This window comes from Coregonus lavaretus (assembly GCF_964263955.1).
Source record: "Coregonus lavaretus genome assembly, chromosome: 4".
NCBI classification, from domain to species: Eukaryota; Metazoa; Chordata; class Actinopteri; order Salmoniformes; family Salmonidae; genus Coregonus; species Coregonus lavaretus.
In genome coordinates, this window is record NC_139991.1 from 35,685,001 (window position 1) to 35,711,790 (window position 26,790).

General features: G+C 45.0%; 1 pseudogene across 1 annotated transcript; it reads left to right on the forward strand.

Annotated features, from left to right (window-relative positions):
• The first annotated feature begins 1,181 nt into the window (after positions 1-1,181).
• On the forward strand, positions 1,182-2,156 carry LOC311127414 (SERPINE1 mRNA-binding protein 1-like; annotated as a pseudogene). Its single transcript has one exon. The product of its transcript is annotated as an SERPINE1 mRNA-binding protein 1-like (transcript).
• The last annotated feature ends 24,634 nt before the right edge of the window (positions 2,157-26,790 follow it).

Genomic DNA, 26,790 nt, shown 5'->3' on the forward strand with positions numbered 1-26,790 from the left:
CACACACACACACACACACACACACACACACGCAAATTGATGACACTCACACACATACTTTCACACTCACCACATACGCTGCTGCAACTGCTGTTAATCTTACTGTTCTTAGTAAACTGATGGAGAGAATTGTGTTTGAACAAATACAATGCAATTTTTTAAAAGAACAAGTTAACTACTTACTTTCAGCATGCATATAGGAAAGGGCACTTAACCTCTACGGGATCGGTGTCCCGTATACGGGACGGTTGAGCTAACGTGTGCTAATGTGAATAGCATGACTGTTGTAAGTAACAGCAAACTTTCCAGGACATAGACATGTCTTATATGGGTAGAAAGCTTACATTTTTGTTAATCTAACTGCACTGTCCAATTTACAGTAGCTATTACAGTGAAAAGATACCATGCTATTGTTTGAGGAGATTGCACAACAACCAAAAACTTATCACGGCAACTGGTTTGATACAATCACCTCTGAAGATAAATAAAGTACTTACATACAGTTCTCTTGCTCTGATTTATCATCCTGAGGGTCCCAGAGATAAAATGTAGCATAGTTTTGTTTGATAAAACCCATTTTTATATTCAAATGTAGGAACTGGGTTCCACAGTTTGAACCCTTGCTGTCTCTGGCTCCACACCCACCCGGCAATCTAGATGTGTGAAAGTGAGTGTATAAGCTAATGATCCATCATGTATGACATTCCTGGGAGTGTGTAAACGTACATTTTGTATTACCATATCATTTTTGTATGTTCTCTATAGTTATGTAGTTGAAAATGTTTCAATTGACCAATTCGGCACATTTGGGCAGACTTGATACAAAATACTCCAGTATTGCAACGCTTCACTGGATCAATCTGAAACTTTGCACACACACTGCTGTCATCTAGTGGCCAAAATCTAAATTGTGTCTAAACTGCAATATTATATTGTGGCCTTTCTCTTGCATTTCAAAGATGAAATAAAAAATAAATAAATTGCATGTTTTTTTGTTTGTATTATCTTTTACCAGATCTAATGTGTTATATTCTCCTACATGAATTTCACATTTCCACGAACTTCAAAGTGCTTCCATTCAAATGGTGTTAATTTCCCAGCCATCTTGTGGCAGTATTTAGGGAATTGTTCGCACCAAGTCTCGTAGAATCGGAGGTCAATCCCGCTGAAGTGGCGCCATCATGCCCAGACAACTGCAAGAAGGCTTTGGCTGTGTCGTAACGAATCGGTTTGACCAGCTATTGGATGATGAATCAGATCCGTTCGAGGTGTTAAAGGCGGTGGAGAACAACAAGAAAGAGGCGGCCGCAGCTGGTATCACCAAATCTGCAGCCCAAGAAAGAGTCACAGAAGGACAGGAAGAATCCGCTCCTTGACAAGAAAGATGAAACTCAGGCTCCAGTACCTCTGAAGAAAGAAGTTATCAGGCAGGTGGGCCGGAGGCTGGACTAGCAGGGCCAGCCTGGCACCCAGGGCGGGCAGGGCGAAGGGCAGCCCTCCGGCGACAGGAGGCCGGACAACAGGAGACCCCCACGCGAGCGTCGCTTCGACAAATACCTCGAGGACAAACCCGATGGCGGAGAGAGAGGTGAGTTCTCTGCAGACAAGCCTCTAGGAGACCGGCCCCCCAGAGGGCGTGGTGGCACCCTGGTGGGTGTGGAGGACGGGGACGGGGCATGGGCCGGGGCAACGGCTTCGACAGACACAGCGGCGGCGACAAACCTCAGAAATCTGAGGAGAAGCGCGGCGGGAGTGGCACTCACAACCGGGGGAACCCCAAGGACGAAACGAGTGGTGATGCTGAACAGACTACTGCCCCTGAGGAAACCCCTGAGGGAGAGGAACACCCTCCTGCTGACTCTGAGAATAAGGAGAACGAAGTAGAGGAACCTAAGGAGGAGGGCCCCAAGGAGATGACCCTGGACGAATGGAAGGCCATGCAGGACAAGGGCCGTGCCAAGGTGGAGTTCAACATCCGCAAGCCCAATGAGGGCGCCGACAGCAAGTGGAACAAGGGCTACGTGCTGCACAAGTCCAAGAGCGAAGATGTCAGCGACGAAAAGCCTAAAGACAGACCAGCTGTGATTGATACTCCAGAGATTGAAGCAGATATGACCCCCCTGTTCAAGGGAAACCCATGCGATTATTGTGGATAGTCAGATTAATATAATAGTTTGATTATATGGTGGTCCTCTGTAGCTCAGCTGGTAGAGCACGGCGCTTGTAATGCCAAGGTAGTGGGTTCGATCCCTGGGACCACCCATACACAAAAAAAATGTATGCACGCATGACTGTAAGTCGCTTTGGATAAAAGCGTCTGCTAAATGGCATATTATTATTATTATTATTATTTAAAATGTTTACATGCTTTGCAAGAAAAACAATTTCCTTAATAATCCTGTTTACATGGACACATCTGAAATCAGGCTACCTGATTGCACTGTGATAAATGCAGAAAATCGCCAATCAAAATAGATGCTCTACCATGTTATTTTTGGGAAGTATATTTGATTTTGAGTTCTGAGATTTAAAGTTTGTATTTGAAAACTCTTTCTAAGATGCATACATTCAGTTGTTCCGAACTCACTTCACTCACGCTAAAGAGGGAGGCTTGCGCTACCGGTGCTCGCAAGTGCAGATCAAATACACAGCTGGAACACCAATAAAGGTGTTAACATGTCCTAATAATTTGAAAGATTGCTCAGAAAACCTGGTGTTTTAATCGGCGTATGCTTACTAAACGCCGACAAAGATAAGCAGAGTAAGGTGATTACATGACTATTGCATAATCTGCCTACTGCCATAATCAGTTTAATATTGAATTAATCCTGTGTATGTAAACACACTCAATGTCACATTAATACAAAAGTCAGATGCATTGCACCATCACACGATAGCTTATGTAAATATCCAGTGCTCGTCAAATCTTCTGTATAGACCTGGGTCTGTAATCTTAAAGGGCCCAGTAATTCCCAACTTATGTAGGCAAGGCCCAGACCTGAGTTCAAATACTATTTGAAATCTTACAAATACTTTGAATGTTTGCTTTAGCCTGCCTGTAGTGCCAGGTGGGCTGGATTTCAACTTCTGGGACTTTTATATTTGTTCCATTGCAAGAGGCAAGCTCAATCAAGCACAGCTAAAGCACTTCAAATTATTTCAAATAGTATTTGAACTCTGTCAATTATCCCTCTGTTATTCTTAGATGCTGAATGGCTGTGGCAGGTCTTGACAGGATTGGAGTGTGAAGAGCAAGATACACCAACTGTTAAGATTGAGTGTGAGCAATTCTGTGTCCATTGTCCCTCTACTGTGGGAGGTATAATGTTTAGTTTTTAAGGGTGCTGCTGGCTTTGATGGTGATGTATGTTTGCCTTTATGTGTGTGCATACAGTGTAGACGCACTGAGCACAACCACGTAAACATTCCTTCTACCCAACAGTAGCCTGAATTCAGTCTTTAACATGGGAGGAAGAGCTCCACCCTCAACTCTTAAGTAGAAAGTTCCAGATTTTTAAGAATATGTAGCCTACATACTAATTTAGCACAAATAAATATAGAGCCTTCATTTCATTTCTGTCGAAGGGTTGTGATGAAAGAGAGAAAGAGAAGTGGATACTTTTCATTCTCAGAAATATGACAGTAGTAGCATTTGAATTAAATTCGGTACAACACATGCACACACACACACACACACACACACTCCCTCTGTTTATTTAGGGCCGAGCAACGAAGGTGGAATTTCACAGCACACGACCCAGCCAATGCGCACATACCTACAGTATATACATAAATACACATACAGTACACCTATACAGTACACTTACTAACGCACGCAGACACCCCTCCCCCACACACATTTGTACACGCACACACACACACACTATATATACCCACACACACATAATATGCACACACATGCAAACTGATGACACACACACACACACACCCACACATAAACACACACTTAACATTACCATTCTCAATTCCAATACTAGTTTAATTCTGTGTATTCTGTCTGGAGTTTACTCTGACAGTATTTTTAACCTCTACGGGATCAGTGTCCCGTATACGGGATGTTTGAGCTAACGTGCGCTAATGTGATTAGCATGACTGTTGTAAGTAATAGCAAACTTTCCAGGACATAGACATGTCTTATATGGAAAGAAAGCTTAAATTCTTGTTAATCGAACTGCACTGTCCAATTTACAGTAGCAATTACAGTGAAAAAATACCATGCTAATGTTTGAGGAGAGTGCCCAACAACAACAAACTTATCATGGCAACTGGTTTGATACATTCACCTCTGAAGCTAAATAATGTACTTACATTCAGTAATCTTGCTCTGATTTGTCATCCTGAGGGTCCCAGAGATAAAATGTAGCTTAGTTTTGTTTGATAAAATCAATTTTTATATTCAAATGTAGGAACTGGGTTCTACAGTTTCAACTCTTGCAGTCTCTGGCTCACACCATATCATTTTTGTATGTTCTCTATAGTTATGTACTTGAAAATGCATCAATTGACCAATTCGGCACATTTGGGCAGACTTTATACAAAATAGTGCTTCACTGGATCAATCTGAAACTTTGCACACGCAAAAATAAATAGAAAACTAGATGGCAGCAGTGACTAGATGTTTTATTTTATTTTTTATTATCTTTTACCAGATCTAATGTGTTATATTCTCCTACATTAATTTCACATTTCCATAAACTTCAAAGTGTTTCCTTTCAAATGGTATCAAGAATATGCATATCCTTGCTTCAGGTTCTGAGCTACAGGCAGTTAGATTTGGGTATGTCATTTTAGGCGAAAATTGAAAAAAAGGGTCCGATCCTTAGTCTGTTGTCCTCTGTAGCTGAGTTGGTAGAGCATGGTGCTTGCAACTCCAGGATAGAGGGTTCGACTGTAAGTTGATTTGGATAAAAGCATCTGCTAAATGGCATACACAGTATATACACACACATACACACAGTCTTTCTCTCTCATTGTGGCAGCTAGAGTGTTCAGTGATACTTTTCTATAGCTATATTTGATATGTGCTGTTGCAGGGACTTGAATGGTCTATGTAAGATTTTCTTGTGTACAACCACAATGCAAATCACAACTTTACTACCATGCTCACATAGTGAGGTGCCCCATGAATTTACTGTAAAATAACACGTTTGATCTTGCAAATGAACATCAGGTAGAAATATCTGGTCCTTATGCCATCCACAAGTGAGGGAATGAGCCTCATTATGCATAAGGTGCTTAGATGTTTGTGAATTGGAACGCAAACAGATGAGAATATAAACAGCCCTAACTCAGGTAGAGGAAGGAGTTAAAAGGCTCACCTACAGTTAAATTAAGCCTTTTGATGGCTGTTTTCTGTGAAACAAGTCTCAGTTGTGCCTTAGTGAGTGCCCTTTATAAGCCTGAGCTCTTACCCTACACAGGAGTGCTGTTCTATGGAGGAGGCAAACAGGTAAATCTCAGAAGTCAGTCTGTCTCTCGGACCTGTTTGGATTTGTGCAGGAAGTTTAGCAAGCGAATATAGGTGTGACTGTACTATGATATTAATGAGTTTTGCAGAAAGGCCCCATTCAAAATGGGCCCTGAAGAGAAAAAACCCACTGCTCCTCTGGGATTTTAGTTGGGCTAGCATCCTGCCCAGCCCTCTGAAATAAGGAATGGAATCAGATTTGATAAATTACTTTCTTATCTTCCCATTTCAGCTGCAGCAGAACGGGACAAAGAACTGTGGCAATTTGTTTGTTGCAACAAGTTCTGCTGTGAGCGGAAATAAAACTATGAATATACTGTATATAGAGAAAAATACATCTCCTCAGAAGGATAGACTCTAAACTAAGCAGCCAGGGGCGTTTAACAGGGTCTGGCTTTAGACAAGCCTGTTATTACTGGGTGGTTTACAGGGACAAGTGTGGTGGTTGGGTTCCAGCAGGGAGGATACATGAGACTGAAGGCAGAGGAGGACTGAATCGATGTTGGGAAATGACAGTGGTCTCCGCCTGTTTTCTGGCACCAAAAATACAGCTTAGGATGGCTAAGCATTGGGTTTGGGAACATATATATATAAACTTAATTATTGTATATACTTAAAGAAAAAAATAGAAGGCCTGTCATTATCCATCTTTCTCTCTAAAGTATTAGACTTTCAGTAGGCCTAACTGGCTCCGCATTTTATTGGTTCTTATTGTGGAAACATAACGCAGTTATTTTGAATGATAGCTCAGTGGACCAGAGGAGGCTGGTGGGAGGAGCTATAGCAGGACTGGCTCATTGTAATGGTTGAAATGGAATAAATGGAATGTGTCAAACACATCAAACATATGGAAACCATGTTTGACTTTATTTATTTTTATTTCACCTTTATTTAACCAGGTAAGCCAGTTGAGAACAAGTTCTCATTTACAACTCCGTTCCATTAATTCCATTCCTGCCATTACTATGAGCCCGTCCTCCTATAGCTCCTCCCACCAGCCTCCACTGCAGTGGACCCTGTAAATCATGCTTAACTGGGGGTGGGTGGAGTCTCAAATAACTGTTGCGAGTTAGAATAGTAGAATACACAAGGTGCAATTTACAAATTTGGTTGTGCATGAGCAGTTTTTCTGTTGTTACACAATTAGCCCATGTCAGCATTCTTTTTTTTAGATTGGTAAGTTAGTCTAGCGGCCATCTATCTAAACTTGTAGTAATCATGGTTGAATTATCTAACGGGGGGCCCCCATCGATTTTGTTAGCCAGTCTCACTCATATTAAAACTGAAATCATTTCCCTCACCCTATGTCAAAATCTGTTGAATTGCACAAAATGTGTTATAACATATGAGGGGGGGGGGGGGGGTGCAACTCATGATGAGTTCACCATTTTTGTGGCCCCCACCCCCATCAAAGTTGCCCATCCCTGATATAGACTGTGGACTCAATAACCTTTTAACTCTAAATAACATGAACTTTCTGCATACTACCACTAGAGGTTGCATACTACCACTAGAGGTTTCCGCATACTACCACTGCGGTCACTGTAACAAACTGGATTGTGCATTTTAAGCTTACAGTAACAAGTGCTTATGATAGCGAAAGGAATGTGTTACCATGAGAAACGCCTAACGCTCCGCAGTATGTATCCCTATATTTTCTTTCACACATTTTTGGTAGTATATTTAACTCAAGTGACACACATAGGTTGCAAATAGAAGATTCAGAGGTAGTTTTTGAGTTTTCGAGATGGAGGTTTTATTGTTTGGTTGCTGGGTTTGGGAATTCTGTGGTGGGATTGTTGGTTTGTTGGTTGAGGACAGACAAGCCGAACTTGGCCCTCCTTAGGCTAACACCTCCTCCCAGGTGTTTTGGGTAATGATGTGGGCAGCTAGCGGCCTCAGCTGCCAAACTCTCTCAGAGACTCCATTTACCTGTGTCCAGAAAAAACGGAGGCAAGAGGAGGAGACAGAGCGTGTTATGTGAAGGGGGAGTGAGAGGAGATACAGTAGGTAGTGGAACCAGCAGGAGAGAGGTATAGTGAGCTGCCAAGAATATAGGGAGATAATTAGAGGTATAGTGATTGGAAGGGTAATAGAGAGCGGTGTTGGAAAAAGTACCCAATTGTCATACTTGTATAAAAGTAAAGATACCTTAATAGAAAACGACTCAAGAAAAAGTTAAAATATACTTAAGTATCAAAAGTAAAAGTAAAAATATAAATCATTTCATGTTCCTTATATTAACCAAACCAGATGGAAAGCCAGGGGCACACTCCAACACATAATTTACAAACAAAGCATTTGTGTTTAGTGAGTCCGCCAGATCAGAGGCAGTAGGGATGACATGGGATGTTCTCTTGATAAGTGCGTGAATTGGACCATTTTCCTGTCCTGCTAAGCATTCGAAATGTAACAAGTACTTTTGGTTGTCAGGGAAAATGTGGGTAAAAAGTACATTATTTTCTTTAGGAAAGTAGTGGAGTAAAAGTAAAAGTAGTCAAAAATATAAATAGTAAAGTACAGATACCCCCAAAAACGGCTTAAGTAGTACTTTAAATTATTTTTACTTAAGTATTTTACACCACTGATAGAGAGGCAGCAAAAGACAGTGAGAGAAGAGAAAGGACATTCATAGCAAGTGAGAGGAAGTAAAAGAGCGAGAGAAGCAGTGGATGAGAGAAGGAGACATGAAAGAGATGGAAGGACAGCCACAGAGAGAGAAAGAGCACAATAATCTGTCCCCTTTCCTTCCCTCCTCCACACCTTACGAGCTGACCATGAATCCAGCTTTTGTGATGTAACTGGTGTTGACCCTTGGAGGGGCCGAGGGTGTTTACCTGAACACGCAAGGAGCTCAGAGCGTTTCACAGGCTCTTGTGCTGTGAGAGGGCCAATGTTCAGGGCCACTAGAAATGATCCCGACTACTCACGCCTCCCTCCTCCCTCAGAAATACCAGCGGCAAATAGAGCCTGTATTCACTACAGTACTCTCTATGGTCACATAGCCCAGCACTGCAGATTCACATGGGTACAGCGCTGTAGGACTAGAGTGAAAGATATGGCCACTTTAACATAGCTGTGCTTATACTGTTAGAAAAGCTTGGTCAATCGATAAATAATATAATACTACTCTTAGTAAAAATGTTAATCTTTAATTTACTATCTGTAGAAACTATGAGAATAGAAAGGTTCAGAACGTTTGTGAAACATCACATCACAGTTGAAAATATATATTGCAAGTAGAAATCAAAACTGGATGGTTTTCAGAGATACAGCTCTGGAAAAAATTAAGAGACCACTGCAAATGTTTCTTAAATCAGCATCTCTACATGTATGACAGCCATTCCATTCCAGTGTCTGTTGAATTCCAACACAGTCACACCTCATTCTACTGAATTAGGTTCTGATTAGGTGATCACCTGAACCAAATCTTATTTAACGAGGAAAAGTATAAAAAACGCTGCTGTGGTGTCACGAGAATGTCTATCTCTAATTCAACCTAAGCTTGAATCATTACCAGGGGTTGTAAGGCCCTGGTTTTAATCATAAATGATTCAAGGTCCACAACCAGCAAGAATGATCTGTATTTTTATTCATGGAGAGCTCTTGCGCCAAAAACCCATACATACTGTTTTATACCCCTTGACACACAAAGGCACTTTGCTCCGCCCACCTTTAGGAGGCTTTTTTTAACCCGTTTTCTCAGTCCACTTCACCATGGAATGTTTAGTCCCGCCCCCCTCTGTTAGTGGGTTGCCACTACATTATAACTCTAACACCGTTCACACATTTATACTGTATTTGGGGTGAAATCCTTTAGTCATTATTCTTAAAATACAAATTAATCCAACATGTGGTCATCACTATCCTCTTGCAATAGGACCAGCTGGATGGCAACAACAGTGCTAATAGTACCTGAAAAGTAATATGAATAAAAAAAGTACTATTGACCATGCCAAAAGAGCTGAAAAGGAACGTTTTGAGTGAGGAAAAGAAGGGTTCAATTCTGGCTTTACTGGCAGAGGATACAGTGAGCGTCAGGTTGCTTCCATCCTTAAAATGTCAAAGATGGCGGTTCATAAGAACAAGGTCAAGCAGCAGACATTGGGGACAACAAAGCTACAGACCGGCAGAGGGCGAAAACGACTCTCTACTGACCGGGATGACCGCCAACTCATTCGAATGTCACTCAACAACCGTAGGATGACATCAAGTGACCTACAAAAAGAATGGCAAACAGCAGCTGGGGTGAAGTGCACGGCGAGGACGGTTCGGAACAGGCTCCTAGGGGCAGGGCTGAAGTCGTGCAAAGCTAGAAAAAAGCCCTTCATCAATGAGAAGCAGAGAAGAGCCAGGCTGAGGTTTGCAAAAGACCATAAGGATTGGACTGTAGAGGACTGGAGTAAGGTCATCTTCTCTGATGAGTCCAATTTTCAGCTTTGCCCAACACCTGGTTGTCTAATGGTTAGATGGAGACCTGGAGAGGCCTACAAGCCACAGTGTCTCGCACCCACTGTGAAATTTGGTGGAGGATCGGTGATGATCTGGGGGTGCTTCAGCAAGGCTGGAATCGGGCAGATTTGTCTTTGTGAAGGACGCATGAATCAAGCTACGTACAAGGTTGTCCTGGAAGAAAACGTGCTTCCTTTTGCTCTGACATTGTTCCCCAACTCTGAGGATTGGTTTTTCCAGCAGGACAATGCGTCATGCCACACAGCCAGGTCAATCAAGGTGTGGATGGAGGACCACCAGATCAAGACCCTGCCATGGCCAGCCCAATCTCCAGACCTGGACCCCATTGAAAACTTCTGGAACGTGATCAAGAAGAAGATGGATGGTCACAAGCCATCAAACAAAGCCGAGTTGCTTGAATTTTTGCGCCAGGAGTGGCATAAAGTCACCCAACATCAATGTGAAAAACTGGTGGAAAACACGCCAAGACACATGAAAGCTGTGATTGAAAATCAGGGTTATTATACCAAATATTGATTTCTGAACTCTTCCTAAGTTAAAACATTAGTATTGTGTTGTTTAAAAATGAACATGAACTTATTTTCTTTGCATTATTCGAGGTCTAACAACACTTTTTTCGTTATTTTGACCAGTTTTCATTTTCTGCAAATAAATGCTCTAAATGACAATATTTTTATTTGGAATTTGGGAGAAATATTGTCAGTAGTTTATAGAATAAAACAAAAATGTTAATTTCACCCAAACACATACCTATAAATAGTAAAACCAGAGAAACGTATATATTTGTAGCGGTCTCTTAATTTTTTCCAGAGCAGTAGATGGGAGGGGTTGATGGTAGCTGAAGGGTGGGACTAAAAAAGATAACTAATGTAAAATGTAGCGTGTCCGTAAAATGTATATAGTATGTATAAGCTGGAAGTAGAAGTCTAAGTATTGTTTTCCATTAGTTTACTCCATTTAGGGGAGGGGTGGTAGGGTTAGGGGAAAATAATGAAGAAGGAATTAAAAATAATAATAATACATATACAGTAGTGCATTCGGAAAGTATTCAGACCCTTTTACTTTTTCCACATTTTGTTAGGTTACAGCATTATTCTAAAATGGATTAAATAAAAAAATGTCCTCATCAATCTAAACACAATACCCCATTATGACAAAGTGAAAACAGGTTTTTAGACATTTTTGCAAATTTACAAAAAAAAACAGAAATACCTTATTTACATAAGTATTCAGACCCTTTGCTATGAGACTCGAAATTAAGCTCAGGCGCATCCTGTTTCCATTGATCATCCTTGAGATGTTTCTACATCTTGATTGGAGTCCACCTGTGGTAAATTCAATTAATTGGACATGATTAGGAAAGGCACACACCTGTCTATATAAGGTTCCACAGTTGACAGTTCATGTCAGAGTAAAAACCAAGCCATGAAGTCGAAGGAATTGTCCGTAGAGCACCGAGACAGGAAAATGTGTGCAGCATTGAAGGTCCCCAAGAACACAGTGGCCTCCATCATTCTTAAATGGAAGAAGTTAGGAACCACCAAGACTCTTCCTAGAACTGGCCGCCCGGCCAAACTGAGCAATCGGGGGAGAAGGGCCTTGGTCAGGGAGGTGACCAAGAACCCAATGGCCACTCTGACAGAACTCCAGAGTTCCTCTGTGAAGATGGGAGAACCTTCCAGAAGGACAACCATCTCTGCAGCACTCCACCAATCAGGCCTTTATGGTAGAGTGGCCAGACGGAAGCCACTCCTCAGTAAAAGGCACATGACAGCCCGCTTGGAGCTTGCCAAAAGGCACCTAAAGGACTCTCAGACCATGAGAAACAAAATTCTCTGGTCGGATGAAACCAAGATTGAACTCTTTGGCCTGAATGCCAAGTGTCATGTCTGGAGGAAACCTGGCACCATCTCTAGTGTGAAGCATTGTGGTGGCAGCATCATGCTGTGGGGATGTTTTTCGGCAGCAGGGACTGGGAGACCAGTCAGGATAGAGGGAAAGATGAATGGAGCAAAGTACAGAGAGATCCTTGATGAAAACCTGCTCCAGAGTGCTCAGGACCTCAGACTGGGGTGAAAGTTCCCCTTCCAACAGGACAACGACCCTAAGCACACAGCCAAGACAATGCAGGAGTGGCTTCGGGACATGTCTCTGAATGTCCTTGAGTGGCGCAGCCAGTGCCCGGACTCGAACCTGATCGAACATCTCTGGAGAGACCTGAAAATAGCTGTGCAGCGATACTTCCCCTTTAACCTGACAGAGGTTGAGAGGATCTGCAGAGAAGAATGGGAGAAACTCCCCTAATACAGCTGTGCCAAGCTTGTAGCGTCATACCCAAGAAGACCTTAGGCTGTAATCATTGCCAAAGGTGCTTCTACAAACTACTGAGTAAATGGACTGAATACTTTTGTAAATGTTATATTTCAGTTTTTTTTATTATTAATATATTTGCAAAAAATTGGGTCATCATGGGGCATTGTGTGTAGATTGATGAGGAAAAAAAACTATATATTCCATTTTAGAATAAGGCTGTAACGTAACAAAATGTTGAAAAAGTCAAGGGGTCTGAATACTTTCCAAATACTATATGCATATACACGGTACCAGTCAAAAGTTTGGAAACACCTACTCTTTCAAGGGTTTTTCTTAATTTGTACAATTTTTTCTACATTGTAGAATAATAGTGAAGACACATATGGAATCATGTAGTAACCATAAAAGTGTTAAACAAATCATAATATATTTTATATTTGAGATTCTTCAATGTAGCCACCCTTTGCCTTGATGACAGCTTTGCACACTCTTGGCATTCTCTCAACCAGCTTCACCTGGAATGCTTTTCCAACAGTCTTGAAGTTGTTCCCACATATGCTGAGCACTTGTTGGCTGCTTTTCCTTCAATCTGCGGTCCAACTCATCCCAAAACGTCTCAATTGGGTTGAGGTCAGGTGATTGTGGAGGCCAGATCATCTGATGCGGCACTCCATCACTCGCCTTCTTGGTCAAATAGCCCTTACACAGCCTGGAGGTGTGTTGGGTCATTGTCCTGTTGAAAAACAAATGATAGTCCCACTAAGCCCAAACGAGATGGGATGGCGTATCGCTGCAGAATGCTGTGGTAGCCATGCTGGTTAAGTGTGCCTTGAATTCTAAATAAATCACAGACAGTGTCACCAGCAAAGCACACCCACACAATCACACCTCCTCCGCCATGCTTCATGGTGGGAACCACACATGCGGAGAGCATCCGTTCACCTACTCTACGTCTCACAAAGACATGGCAGTTGGAATCAGAAATCTCAAATTTGGACTCATCAGACAAAAGGATAGATCTCTACCGGTCTAATGTCCATTGCTCGTGTTTCTTGGCCCAAGCAAGTCTTTTCTTATTATTGGTGTCCTTTAGTAGTGTTTTCTTTGCAGCAAATAGACCATGGAGGCCTGATTCACGCAGTGTCCTCTGAACAGTTGATGTTGAGATGTGTCTGTTACTTGAACTCTGTGAAGCATTTATTTGGTCTGCAATTTCTGAGGCTGGTAACTCTAATGAACTTATCCTCTGCAGCAGAGGTAACTCTGAGTCTTCCTTTCCTGTGGTGGTAATCATGAGAGCCAGTTTCATCATAGTTCTTGATGGTTTTTGCGACTGCACTTGAAGAAACGTTCAAAGTTCTTGATATTTTCCGGATTTACTGTCTTAAAGTAATGATGGACTGCCGTTTCTCTTTGCTTATTTGAGCTGTTCTTGCCATAATATTGCATTGGTCTTTTTCCAGAATAGGGATATCTCCTGTATACCACCTCTACCTTGTCACAACACAACTAATTGGCTCAAACGCATTCCGAAGGAAAGAAATTCCACAAATTAACTTATAAGAAGGCACATCTGTTAATTGAAATGCATTCCAGGTGACTACCTCATGAAGCTGGTTGAGAGAATGCCAAGAGTGTGCAAAGCTGTCATCAAGGCAAATGGTGGATACTTTGAAGAATATAAAATATATTTTCATTTGTTTAACACTTTTTTGGTTACTACATCATTCCATATGTGTTATTTAATAGTTTTGAGGTCTTCATTATTATTTTACAATGTAGAAAATAGTAAAAAATTAAGAAAAACCCTGGAATGAGTAGGTGTTTCCAAACTTTTGACTGGTACTATATATATATATACACTACCGTTCAAAAGTTTGGTGTCACTTAGAAATGTCAGTGTTTTCGAAAGAAAAGCAATGTTTTTGTCCATTAAAATAACATCAAATTGATCAGAAATACAGTGTAGACATTGTTAATGTTGTAAATGGTTATTGTAGCTGGATACGGATGTTTTTTAATGGAATATCTACATAGGCATACAGAGGCCCATTAACAGTAACCATCAGTCCTGTCACGGATGCCGCCGAGGCTGCTCCTCCTCCTTGCTCGGGCAGGCTTCGGCGTTCGTCGTCCCCGGAGTACTAGCTGCTACCGTTTGATGTTTTAAATGTTTGTTTTGTCATGTCTAGTTAGTGCACCTGTTTCGTATTCTGTATTGATTATGTCACCTATAAGTTCCCCTATGTTATGTTTGTATTTTGTGTGTTATTGTCCGCCTGTCATGTATGTATAGGTTCTGTGACCTTGGCTTTTCGTGTGATTTACGCACTCGCGTATTTGTTGCGCCTCTTGTGTTTTTGGAGGCTGTTATTTTGTGTGTACCTAAAGAGGTGTTTAGTAAAGTCGTCTTGACTATTCCTCTGTGTCCTGCGCTTGACTCCACCACCGCATCCACATCAGCATCCTGACAGAATAACACACCACCTATGGAGTCAGCAGGAGCAGCGGCGGTGACGGAGTCACTGGAGGATCGGGTCAGCAGCCAGGACGCCATGATCCAGCGACTCGGCTCCGCCATGCAAGGCGTCATGGACACACTGCGCCGATGGGAAAGAGAAGGCCTGCCCACACCTCCTCCTACCTTACCACCACCATCGGTCAGCCCCATCATACCAGCTCCGGAGTCCAGTGGGATTCGGCTCTCGCTCCCGAGGGCATATGATGGCACCGCAGCCGGGTGTCAGGGGTTCCTCCTTCAGGTGGAGCTCTACCTGGCAACCATGCACCCGGTGCCCTCAGGATACGAGAGTGTTTCCGCCCTCATCTCCTGTCTCTCCGGCAAGGCGTTGGAGTGGGCCAATGCCGAATGGAGGGGAATAGACGCCGCCACCATCAGCTACGCGGAGAGACAGGAGATGAGAGCGGAAACGCTCTCGTATCCTGAGGGCGCCGGGTGTATGGTTGCCAGGTAGAGCTCCACCTGAAGGAGGAACCCCTGTTCCACCTCCGACAGGGGAAGAGGAGCGCACAGGAGTTCGCCCTGGACTTCCGGACTCTAGCGGCAGATGCGGGGTGGAATGAGAGGGCCCTCATCGACCACTATCGGTGCAGCCTGCGAGAGGACGTTCGACGAGAGTTGGCCTGCAGGGACACCAATCTAACCTTCGACCAGTTGGTGGACATGTCAATCCGTCTGGATACCCTGCTGGCTACCCGCGGACGTCCGGAGTTGGGGCCGTCCATTCCATCCCCCAGCACCTCCGAGCCGAGCCCTATGGAGCTCGGGGGTGCTGGCGCTAGAGCGAGGAGGAGAGAGATCCGGAGGGAGGTCGTCTCCTACACCAACTGTGGCCGTAGAGGACACACTGCGGTTCGGTGCTGGGGAGGGCCTCCAGGGGATTGAGGCAACAGGTCACGCACTGGGGAGTCATTCCAGGTGAGTAGGCACCCAACTCGCCCAGAGCTCTCTGTTGTTCATCTGTGTATACCTGTAGTATTTCCCCAGGTTGCAGCTCATTCCCAGCATAAGGCGCTAGTCGATTCAGGCGCAGATGGGAATTTTATAGATCGTAATTTTTGTGTTAAGTTAGGGATTCCCCTCCTACCAGTAGATGTGCCTTTCCCTATTCATGCCCTAGATAGCCGTCCGTTGGGATCTGGTTTGATTAGGGAGGTCACAGCACCACTAAAGATGAAGGCGCAGGGGGGTCATGAGGAGATCATTCAGTTATATCTGATCGACTCTCCTGCGTATCCCGTGGTGCTGGGGCTTCCTTGGTTAATCGCCCATGACCCCACCATTTCGTGGCAATAGAGGGCTCTCAAGGAGTGGTCTGACCAGTGTGTTGGGCGATGTCTAGGTGTTTCCGTAGGGGCGACCACGGTGGAAAGTCCGAACCAGTTGCCCGCACTGCACATTCCTCCTGAGTATGAGGATTTGGCACTCGTGTTCAGCAAGACTAGGGCGACGCGATTGCCACCTCATAGACAGGGGGATTGTGCGATAGACCTCCAGGCAGGCGCTGCACTTCCGCGGAGTCATGTGTATCCTCTGTCTCAAGAGGAGAAGGTGGCTATGGAGACATACATAGCCGAGTCTCTGAGACAGGGATACATACGGCCCTCCACTTCCCCTGCATCCTCGAGTTTCTTTTTTGTGAAGAAGAAGGATGGAGGGTTGCGCCCGTGTATTGATTACCGAAGTCTCAATCAGATCACTGTGAAATACAGTTATCCACTCCCTCTGATTGCGAGTATGACGGAATCATTACATGGAGCGCGTTTCTTCACAAAACTGGATCTCAGGAGCGCCTTCAACTTGGTGCGCATTAGGGAGGGAGATGAATGGAAGACAGCATTTAGTACCACCTCGGGTCACTATGAGTATCTCGTCATGACATACGGGTTAATGAATGCTCCTTCAGTCTTCCAATCCTTTGTGGACGAGATCTTCCGGGATTTGCATGGGCAGGGTGTAGTAGTGTATATTGACGACATACTAGTTTACTCTTCTACACGAGCCGAGCATGTAGCCCTGGTGCGTCGAGTATTGGGTAGGCTGTTGGAGCATGACTTGTATGTCAAGGCAGAGAAATGTCTGTTTTTCCAGGAGTCCATCTCCTTCCTGGGCCATCGATTGTCCGCGTCAGGGGTGGAGATGGAGATTGACCGCGTTTCAGCCGTGCGTAATTGGCAGACTCCAACCACGGTTAAGGAAGTGCAGCGTTTTTTGGGTTTTGCCAATTACTACCGGAGGTTTATCCGGGGTTTTGGACAGGTAGCAGCTCCCAACACCTCCCTGCTGAAGGGGGGCCCGGTGCGTTTGCAGTGGTCAGCTGAGGCGGACAGGGCGTTTGGTAAACTGAAGGACCTGTTCACCTCTGCTCCGGTGCTGGCGCATCCGGATCCCGCTTTAGCGTTCCAGGTGGAGGTGGACGCGTCAGAGGCCGGTATTGGGGCTGTACTGTCTCAACGCTCAGGCACGCCCCCTAAACTCCGGCCCTGCGCTTTTCACTCTAAGAAGCTCAGCCCGGCGGAACGTAATTATGACGTGGGGGACAGGGAGCTGCTAGCCATGGTTCAAGCCCTAAAGGTGTGGAGGCATTGGCTTGAGGGGGCTAAACACCCTTTCCTCATTCTGACTGACCATCGTAACCTGGAGTACATCCGGGCAGCTAGGAGACTGAACCCTCGTCAGGCTAGGTGGGCCATGTTTCTTGCCCGGTTTGTATTTAAGCTCACGTATATACCAGGGTCACAGAACGTGAAGGCAGACGATATGACACAGAGGAGAGGTCCATTGAGCCCACTCCCATACTTCCGGAGTCTTGTCCGGTGGTGTGGGAGTTCGATGCGGAGATCGAGCGGGCGTTACGTAAAGACCCTACTCCTCCTGAGTGTCCAGAGGGGCGGAAGTACGTGCCGCTCGAGATCCGTGATCGACTGATATATTGGACTCACACTTCACCCTCTGGTCATCTGGGTATAGGTCGAACGGTGCACTGCCTTAGCGGGAAGTACTGGTGGCCCACCTTGGCCAAGGACGTGAGGGTTTACGTTTCTTCCTGTTCGGCGTGCGCTCAGTGTAAGGCGCATAGACACCTGCCCAGAGGGAAGTTACAACCTCTACCCGTTCCACAACGGCTGTGGTCTCACCTATCGGTGGACTTTCTCACGGACCTTCCCCCCTCCCAGGGGAATACCACGATCTTGGTCGTTGTGGATCGGTTTTCTAAGGCCTGCCGTCTCATTCCAATGCCAGGTCTCCCTACTGCCCTACAAATTGCTGAGGCCCTGTTTACACACGTCTTCCGGCACTACGGGGTGCCTGAGGATATAGTGTCTGATCGGGGACCCCAGTTCACCTCTAGAGTCTGGAGGGCGTTTATGGAACGTTTGGGGGTCTCGATTAGCCTTACCTCGGGTTTTCACCCTGAGAGTAATGGGCAGGGGGAGAGAGTAAACCAGGATGTGGGTAGGTTTCTGAGGTCCTATTGCCAGGACCGGCAGGAGGAGTGGTCGGGGTATATCCCCTGGGCAGAGATAGCCCAAAACTCACTTCGCCACTCCTCCACTAATCTTACTCCTTTTCAGTGTGTGTTGGGGTATCAGCCGGTCCTGGCACCCTGGCATCAGAGCCAGATCGAGGCTCCTGCGGTGGATGAGTGGTTTCGGCGCTCGGAGGAGACTAGGAACGCTGCGCATGTCCATCTGCAGCGGGCTATCAGTAGGCATAAGGTGAGCGCCGATCGCCACCGCAGTTAGGGTCCAGTTTATGCACCTGGAGATCGAGTCTGGCTCTCGACTCGAAACCTGCCCCTTCGCCTGCCCTGCCGGAAGCTGGGTCGGCCATTTAAAGTCCTGAGGAGATTGAACAAGGTATGTTATAGGTTACAACTGCCCATAAATTACCGCATTAACCCCTCGTTCCATGTGTCTCTCCTCAGGCCGGTGGTAGCTGGTCCACTCCAGGAGAATGAGATACAAGAGGCTCCTCCGCCCCCACTGGACATCGAGGGGGCTCCGGCGTACTCAGTCCGTTCCATCGTGGATTCGAGACGTCGGATGGGGGGTCTGCAGTATCTCGTGGAGTGGGAGGGGTACGGTGCTGTGTCCCTAGTAGGGACATCCTAGATCCCTCCCTCTTGACGGAGTTCCACCGGAGTCATCCGACTCGCCCTGCTCCGCGTCCTCCTGGCCGTCCCCGAGGCCAGGGTCGGCGCACGGGGTACTGTCACGGATTCTGCCGAGGCTGCTCCTCCTCCTTGCTCGGGCAGGCTTCGGCGTTCGTCGTCCCCGGAGTACTAGCTACTGCCGATCGATGTTTCGGTGTTTGTCTTGTTTTGTCTTGAGTAGTTACACCTGTTGTCTATTATGTTTGATTGTATATCCTATAATTACCCTTGTCTCACGTTTGGTATTTGTGTGTTATTGTTTTGTGTCTAGGCGGTATCGGCATCGCTTTTGTCTTATTACGTGTATGGTGTTTTTTCCCTCCTGGTTCGGAGTTTTTGTTTTGTTCTTTACATTTAGTAAAGTACGTCTGCTAGTATCTCTGTGTCCTACGCTTGACTTCACTCACCGCATACACGTCGCTCCTGACACTTTGTTGGCAATGACACAGGTCAAACGTTTTCTGTAAGTCTTCACAAGGTTTTCACACACTGTTGCTGGTATTTTAGCCCATTCCTCCATGCAGATCTCCTCTAGAGCAGTGATGTTTTGGGGCTGTCGCTGGGCAACACGGACTTTCAACTCCCTCCAAAGATGTTCTATGGTGTTGAGATCTGGAGACTGGCTTGGCCACTCCAGGACCTTGAAATGCTTCTTACGAAGCCACTCCTTCGTTGCCCGGGTGGTGTGTTTGGGATCATTGTCATGCTGAAAGACCCAGCCACGTTTCATCTTCAATGCCCTTGCTGATGGAAGGAGGTTTTCACTCAAAATCTCATGATACATGTCCCCATTCATTCTTTCCTTTACACGGATCAGTCGTCCTGGTCCCTTTGCAGAAAAACAGCCCCAAAGCATGATGTTTCCATGCTTCACAGTAGGTATGGTGTTCTTTGGATGCAACTCAGCATTCTTTGTCCTCCAAACACGACGAGTTGAGTTTTTACCAAAAAGTTCTATTTTGGTTTCATCTGACCATATGACATTCTCCCTATCCTCTTCTGGATCATCCAAATGCACTCTAGCAAACTTCAGACGGGCCTTGACATGTACTGGCTTAAGCAGGGGGACATGTCTGGCACTGCAGGATTTGAGTCCCTGGCGGCGTAGTGTGTTACTGATGGTAGGCTTTGTTACTTTGGTCCCAGCTCTCTGCAGGTCATTCACTAGGTCCCCCCGTGTGGTTCTGGGATTTCTGCTCATCGTTCTTGTGATCATTTTGACCCCACGGGGTGAGATCTTGCGTGGAGCCCCAGATCGAGGGAGATTATCAGTGGTCTTGTATGTCTTCCATTTCCTAATAATGGCTCCCACAGTTGATTTCTTCAAACCAAGCTGCTTACCTATTGCAGATTCAGTCTTCCCAGCCTGGTGCAGGTCTACAATTTTGTTTCTGGTGTCCTTTGACAGCTCTTTGGTCTTGGCCATAGTGGAGTTTGGAGTGTGACTGTTTGAGGTTGTGGACAGGTGTCTTTTATACTGATAACAAGTTCAAACAGGTGCCATTAATACAGGTAACGAGTGGAGGACAGAGGAGCCTCTTAAAGAATAAGTTACAGGTCTGTGAGAGCCAGAAATCGTGCTTGTTTGTAGGTGACCAAATACTTATTTTCCACCATAATTTGCAAATAAATTCATAAAAAATCCTACAATGTGATTTTCTGGATTCTTTTTCCTCAATTTGTCTGTCATAGTTGACGTGTACCTATGATGAAAATTACAGGCCTCTCTCATCTTTTTAAGTGGGAGAACTTGCACAATTGGTGGCTGACTAAATACTTTTTTCCCCCACTGTATGTGGTAGTAGAGTAGTGGCCTGAGGGCACATACTTAATGTGTTGGGAAAAGTGCTATGAAATGTAATGCCGTGTAATATTTGTAGTTGTATGTAACTGCCTTAATGTTGCATGACCCCAGGAAGAGTAGCTGCTGCCTTGGCAACAGATAATGGGGATCCTTAATGAATACAAATACAAATACATTCACAATCCATGTGTCACTTGTCTCAAGGCTTAAATATTCTTATTTAACCTTTACCTACACTGATTGAAGTGGATTTAACAGGTGACATCAATAATGGATCATAGCTTTCAGCTGGATTCACCTCGTCAGTCTATGTCGTGGAAAGAGCAGTTGCTCCTAATGTTTTGTACACTCAATGTACAGTTGGCCTATTTGGTAGCAGTTTAGTTACAATGATGTTGTGGAGCAAGTTCACTCCATCAAAAGGGCAGTATTTTATGTAGTGTAACGATTTCCAAAATGTTTTATTAGTAATGCATTGCTTGAATTTAAGCTGTCAAATAGATTTATTTAATGCAGAGTAAAAAAAACAAAAACATTTGCAGATTTATGAGAAGGAAATTATGCTGATTCAATTTGGTGACACAGGTTCCAACAAATAGTCTTTGTGTTTTGTGTGTCATAAATGTTTCACATGGAACAAGAATTACCTCACTTTCAGGATGAGTTCCAGTTGGTTATCAGATAAAGAGATACTTCGTTAGTACTATAGAAAATAGGCAGGTTTTAAGTTCACTTTTACCAGTGGAAAACCAGTGGTGGAAAAAGTACTCAATTGTCATACTTGAGTAAAAGTAAATCAAATTCCTTATATTAAGCAAACCAGACGGCACGACTTTCTTGTTTTTTGTTTATTTACGGACAGCACACTCCAACACTCATTTACAAGCACAGTATTTGTGCTTAGCGAGTCCGCCAGATCAGAGGCAGAAGGGATGACAATGCGTGATATAGATAGGTGCATGAATTGGACCATATTGCTGTCCTGCCTGAGAATTCGAAATGTAACCAGTAGTTTTGGGAGCAAAAAGTACATATTTTCTTTAGGAATGTAGTGGAGTAAAAGTAAACATTTTTCAAAATATAAATGTTAAAGTACAGATACCCCCAACAACTACATACAGTGGCTTGCGAAAGTATTCACTGCCCTTGGCATTTTTCCTATTTTGTTGCCTTACAACCTGGAATTAAAATTGATTTTCTGGGGATTTGTATCTTTTTGATTTACACAACATGCCTACCACTTTGAAAATGCAAATTGCATTTATTTATTGTGAAACAAAAAAAACAGAACTTGAGCGTGCATAACTATTCACCCCCCAAAGTAAATACTTTGTAGAGACACCTTTGGCAGCAATTACAATCGCAAGTCTCTTGGGGTATGTCTCTATAAGCTTGGCACATCTAGTCACTGGGATTTTTGCCCATTCTTCAAGGCAAAACTGCTCCAGCTCCTTCAAGTTGGATGGGTTCCGCTGTGGTACAGCAATCTTTAAGTCATACCACAGATTCTCAATTGGATTGAGGTCTGGGCCATTCCAAGACATATAAATGTTTCCCCTTAAACCACTCGAGTGTTGCTTTTGCAGTATGCTTAGGGTCATTGTCCTGCTGGAAGGTGAACCTCTGTCCTAGTCTCAAATGTCTGGAAGACTGAAACAGGTTTCCCTCAATAATTTCCCTGTATTTAGCGCCATCCATCATTCCTTCAATTCTGACCAGTTTCCCAGTCCCTGACGATGAAAAACATCCCCACAGCATGCTTCACTGTGGGGATGGTGTTCTCGGGGTGATGAGAGGTGTTGGGTTTGCGCCAGACATAGCGTTTTCCTTGATGGCCAAAAAGCTCAATTTTAGTCTCATCTTACCAGAGCACCTTCTTCCATATGTTTGGGCGTCTCCCACATGCCTTTTTCTTTAAACAATGGCTTTTTTTCTGGCCACTCTTCCGTAAAGTCCAGCTCTGTGGCTTAAAGTGGTCCTATGGACAGATACTCCAATCTCCGCTGTGAAGCTTTGCAGCTCCTTCAGGGTTATCTTTGGTCTCTTTGTTGCCTCTCTGATTAATGCCCTCCTTGCCTGGTCCGTGAGTTTTGGTGGGTGGCCCTCTCTTGGCAGGTTTGTTGTGGTGCCATATTCTTTAATTTTTTTATAATGTATTTAATGGTGCTCCTTGGGATGTTCAAAGTTTCTGATGTTTTTTTATAACCCAACCCTGATCTGTACTTCTCCACAACTTTGTCTCTGACCTGTTTGGAGAGCTCATTGGTCTTCATGGTGCCGCTTGCTTGGTGGTGCCCCTTGCTTAGTGGTGTTGCAGACTCTGGGGCCTTTCAGAACAGGTGTATATATACTGAGATCATGTGACAGATCATGTGACACTTAAATTGCACACAGGTGGACTTTATTTAACTCATTATGTGACTTCTGATGGTAATTGGTTGCACCAGATCTTATTTAGGGGCTTCATAGCAAAGGGGGCGAATACATATGCACGCACCACTTTTCCGTTATTTATTTTGAGAATTTTTTGAAACAAGTTATTTTTTTCATTTCACTTTTGGACTATTTTGTGTATGTCCATTACATGAAATCCAAATAAAAATCAATTTAAATGACAGGCTGTAATGCAACAAAATAGGAAAAACGCCAAGGGGGATGAATACTTTTGCAATGCACTGTAGTAGTACTTTAAAGTATTTTTACTTAAGTACTTTACACCACTGTGGAAAACTGAGCACATTCAGTGCAACTGAATCAGTGTACGATACAGAGCCTTCATCAGCCTCTCTCAGCTATGTCATACTATCCTGAAACCCCCAAAAGCCAATGATCCTGCAATTGGAGATCTCTGTAAGTAGTCAAGGCTCTTCTAGCTCACCCAGCAATTCTGCTTCAGCTCTGACGGTAAAGACATAAGACCTTAAAGATCAGAATCTGCATTGTCATTATCCTTTCTACTAGTTCAGAGAGACTTCCTTTTCCAAATAAAACAACTGTCACGCTCTGGCTCCGGGACTGTGTATTTTGAGCCAGGGTGTGTTCATTTGGTTGTGTTGTATTTGGTTGTGTTTCATTGTTTGGTCGTGTGACTCCCAATCAGTGGTAACGAGTGTCAGCTGTCGGCTCGTTATCTCTGATTGGGAGCCATATTTAAACTGTCAGTGTTCACCTTAGTGTTGTGGGTTTTTGTTCATTTCGGTTCGTGTTAAACCGTAGACGTCACGTTATCGTTTTGATCGTGTGATCTGTATAAATAAAGGATATGTTCACTTTCAACGCTGCGCCTTGGTCATCTCTAACCAACGATCGTGACAGAAAAACCCACCAAGATGGGACCAAGCAGCGTGTCCAGGAGCCATCGCCAGGGAGATCCCTCACAGATCTCCTTCGCCTCCTGGACTGGGTCAAGCCGAGTGAGGAAGAGAAGGGCTTGACATTATGGCAGAAGGGCGAGAGGCTGGCGAGGGACATGGAGACCTGGTCCACGGGTAGGAGAGACGCCCCGAAAATTTTTAGGGGGGGGCTCACGACGTCGGACCAGCAGGAGGCCGCGATAGAGCGGCCCAGTGGGTTGCCGGAGAAGGCCGCCGGGTTACGGGGGCCACTGGTCGAAGAGGGGATGGAGGAAGTAGAGGCACGGCGAGAGGTACTGGCGTGTGTTGCCAGTCCGGTCCGGCCCGTTCCAGATCCCGGTGTAGGACCAGTGGTGTGTGTCCCCAGTACAGTCCGGCCCATCCAAGCTTCCCGCACCAAGCCAGTGGTGTGCGTCGTCAGTCCGGCACGGCCCGTGCCTGCTCTCCGCATCAAGCCTGTGGTGCGTCTCGTCAGCCCGGCTCTGCCCGTTCCTGCTCTCCGCACCAGGTCTGTGGTGCACGTCGCCAGCCCAGTCCGGCCCATTCCTGCCACTCGTACCAAGTCAAGGGTGCGAGTCGTCAGCCGGATTCAGCCCATTCCTGCTACTCGCAACAAGCCAAGGGTGCGAGTCGTCAGCCGGATTCAGCCCATTCCTGCTACTCGCACCAAGCCAAGGGTGCGAGTCGTCAGCCGGATTCAGCCCATTCCTGCTACTCGCACCAAGCCAAGGGTGCGAGTCGTCAGCCGGATTCAGCCCATTCCTGCTACTCGCACCAAGCCAAGGGTGCGAGTCGTCAGCCGGATTCAGCCCATTCCTGCTACTCGCACCAAGCCAGGGATGCGAGTCTTCAGCCTGGTGAGGCCTGTTCCGGCTCCACGCACCATGCAAAGGGTGCGTATCGTCTGCCAGGTCCGGTCCATTCCTGCCTCACGCGCCAAGCCAGGGGTGCGCGTCGGCAGTCCTGATCCAGCTAACTGGGTCAGATCGGACTGGGGGCACTACGGGGGGATTGTAGTAGGGTGGTGGTCAAGCCCGGAGCCGGAGCCGCCTCCGAGGAGCAATACCCACCCAGCCCTTCCCTATTTGGGGTGTAGGCGCGGTCGGAGTCCGCGCCTTTAGGGGGGGGTACTGTCACTGATTGGGAGCCATATTTAAACTGTCAGTGTTCACCTTAGTGTTGTGGGTTTTTGTTCATTTCGGTTCGTGTTAAACCGTAGACGTCACGTTATCGTTTTGATCGTGTGATCTGTATAAATAAAGGATATGTTCACTTTCAACGCTGCGCCTTGGTCATCTCTAACCAACGATCGTGACAACAACCACAAAAAAAAGTATTTTCTTCCTTACAACTTCTTAAAACAAAAAGGGTTAAAGACGGGGAGTGGTACCTGTTAAAATTATATTGCAACAATTATAACATGAATTCTAAGCCCTCTGCACTTTCTGAAGAGCAGCATAACACTTAAAATAAAGTACTGTAGGGCCATTTTGAGAATCCCCAGTCTGCAATCATGGCAGGAGCGTGAATAGGCGAGGATTACACCAGGAGCAATAAACCACAATGGGTTCGACACAGGCCTCAGACCAGAGAGAGAGGAGTAAGGGTGCTTATTTGTCTCTGAGAAAATAAGCATGCAGTTTGACGAACACGTCGCATTCCACTAATCTCCACATGAAATGGTTTTTAGCAACAGCAGGCCCATCATACATAACGAAATACTACGGTCGTAAACAGGAAGCCTGCGTATTATTATGGTTGTTATTTTATTTTGGTTTAAAGAAATGATGAGTGTGTTTGGGAAGGCCTGTTATAGTAAGCCAGCTCTAAGGATGGTGCTGTGCCAAGGTGCTGGTCCTTGTGCCAAGCCAACCACTGAGCGCGGGGGACAGAGGAAGCACGGTATAAGACTAGCACACTCAGTCCAGTCCAGGCAGTATTTCATGAACTCACTGATTTATTACCCACATTATTACATGTGACATTTTATGTTGCAACCCAATTTCCCAATTTTTTATTAATAATTTATTGACAAATTATGGACTTTTTGGTACCATTTGTGTGTACAAGACAACGTAGCCTATCTGGGGTAAGAGGATATGAAGATTGGCTTAAGTGAAGACTTGGCCATGTCTGGTCAATGGTCAGGAGGTATGATGTTACACTTAAAGAGGAGATACAGTATGTGAGGTAGCTATATATTTGTGTAGTTAATTCTGGGATGTGCATGTCAATATACATTTGATGATTTGAACACTGCAGACAGATTATTGTGCCAGCTCTGGTTTCGTTTATCCCCTGGATAAAAACTACTGGCCCTACAATTGATAACATTTTTAGGGTCAGGAGTTACCCAGCTGGTTCTGATTAAGTGCTTTGATCCCCCATGATTGACTGGACTGTTAGTCTATGTCCTTCTATTGCCTTTTGTACTGTATGTACACATCACTTGCATTTCACTCACTCCTGAAAAAAAACACACAAAAAAACATATCAACATAAATTATATCACTACTCACACACACGCATACACACACACACACACACACACACACACACACACACACACACACACACACACAAACACACACACACACACACACACACACACACACAAACAATGTCCATATGTTTACCCCTTCATTCTAAACCAGCGGTCAAAGGTGACCACAGGGAAAAGAC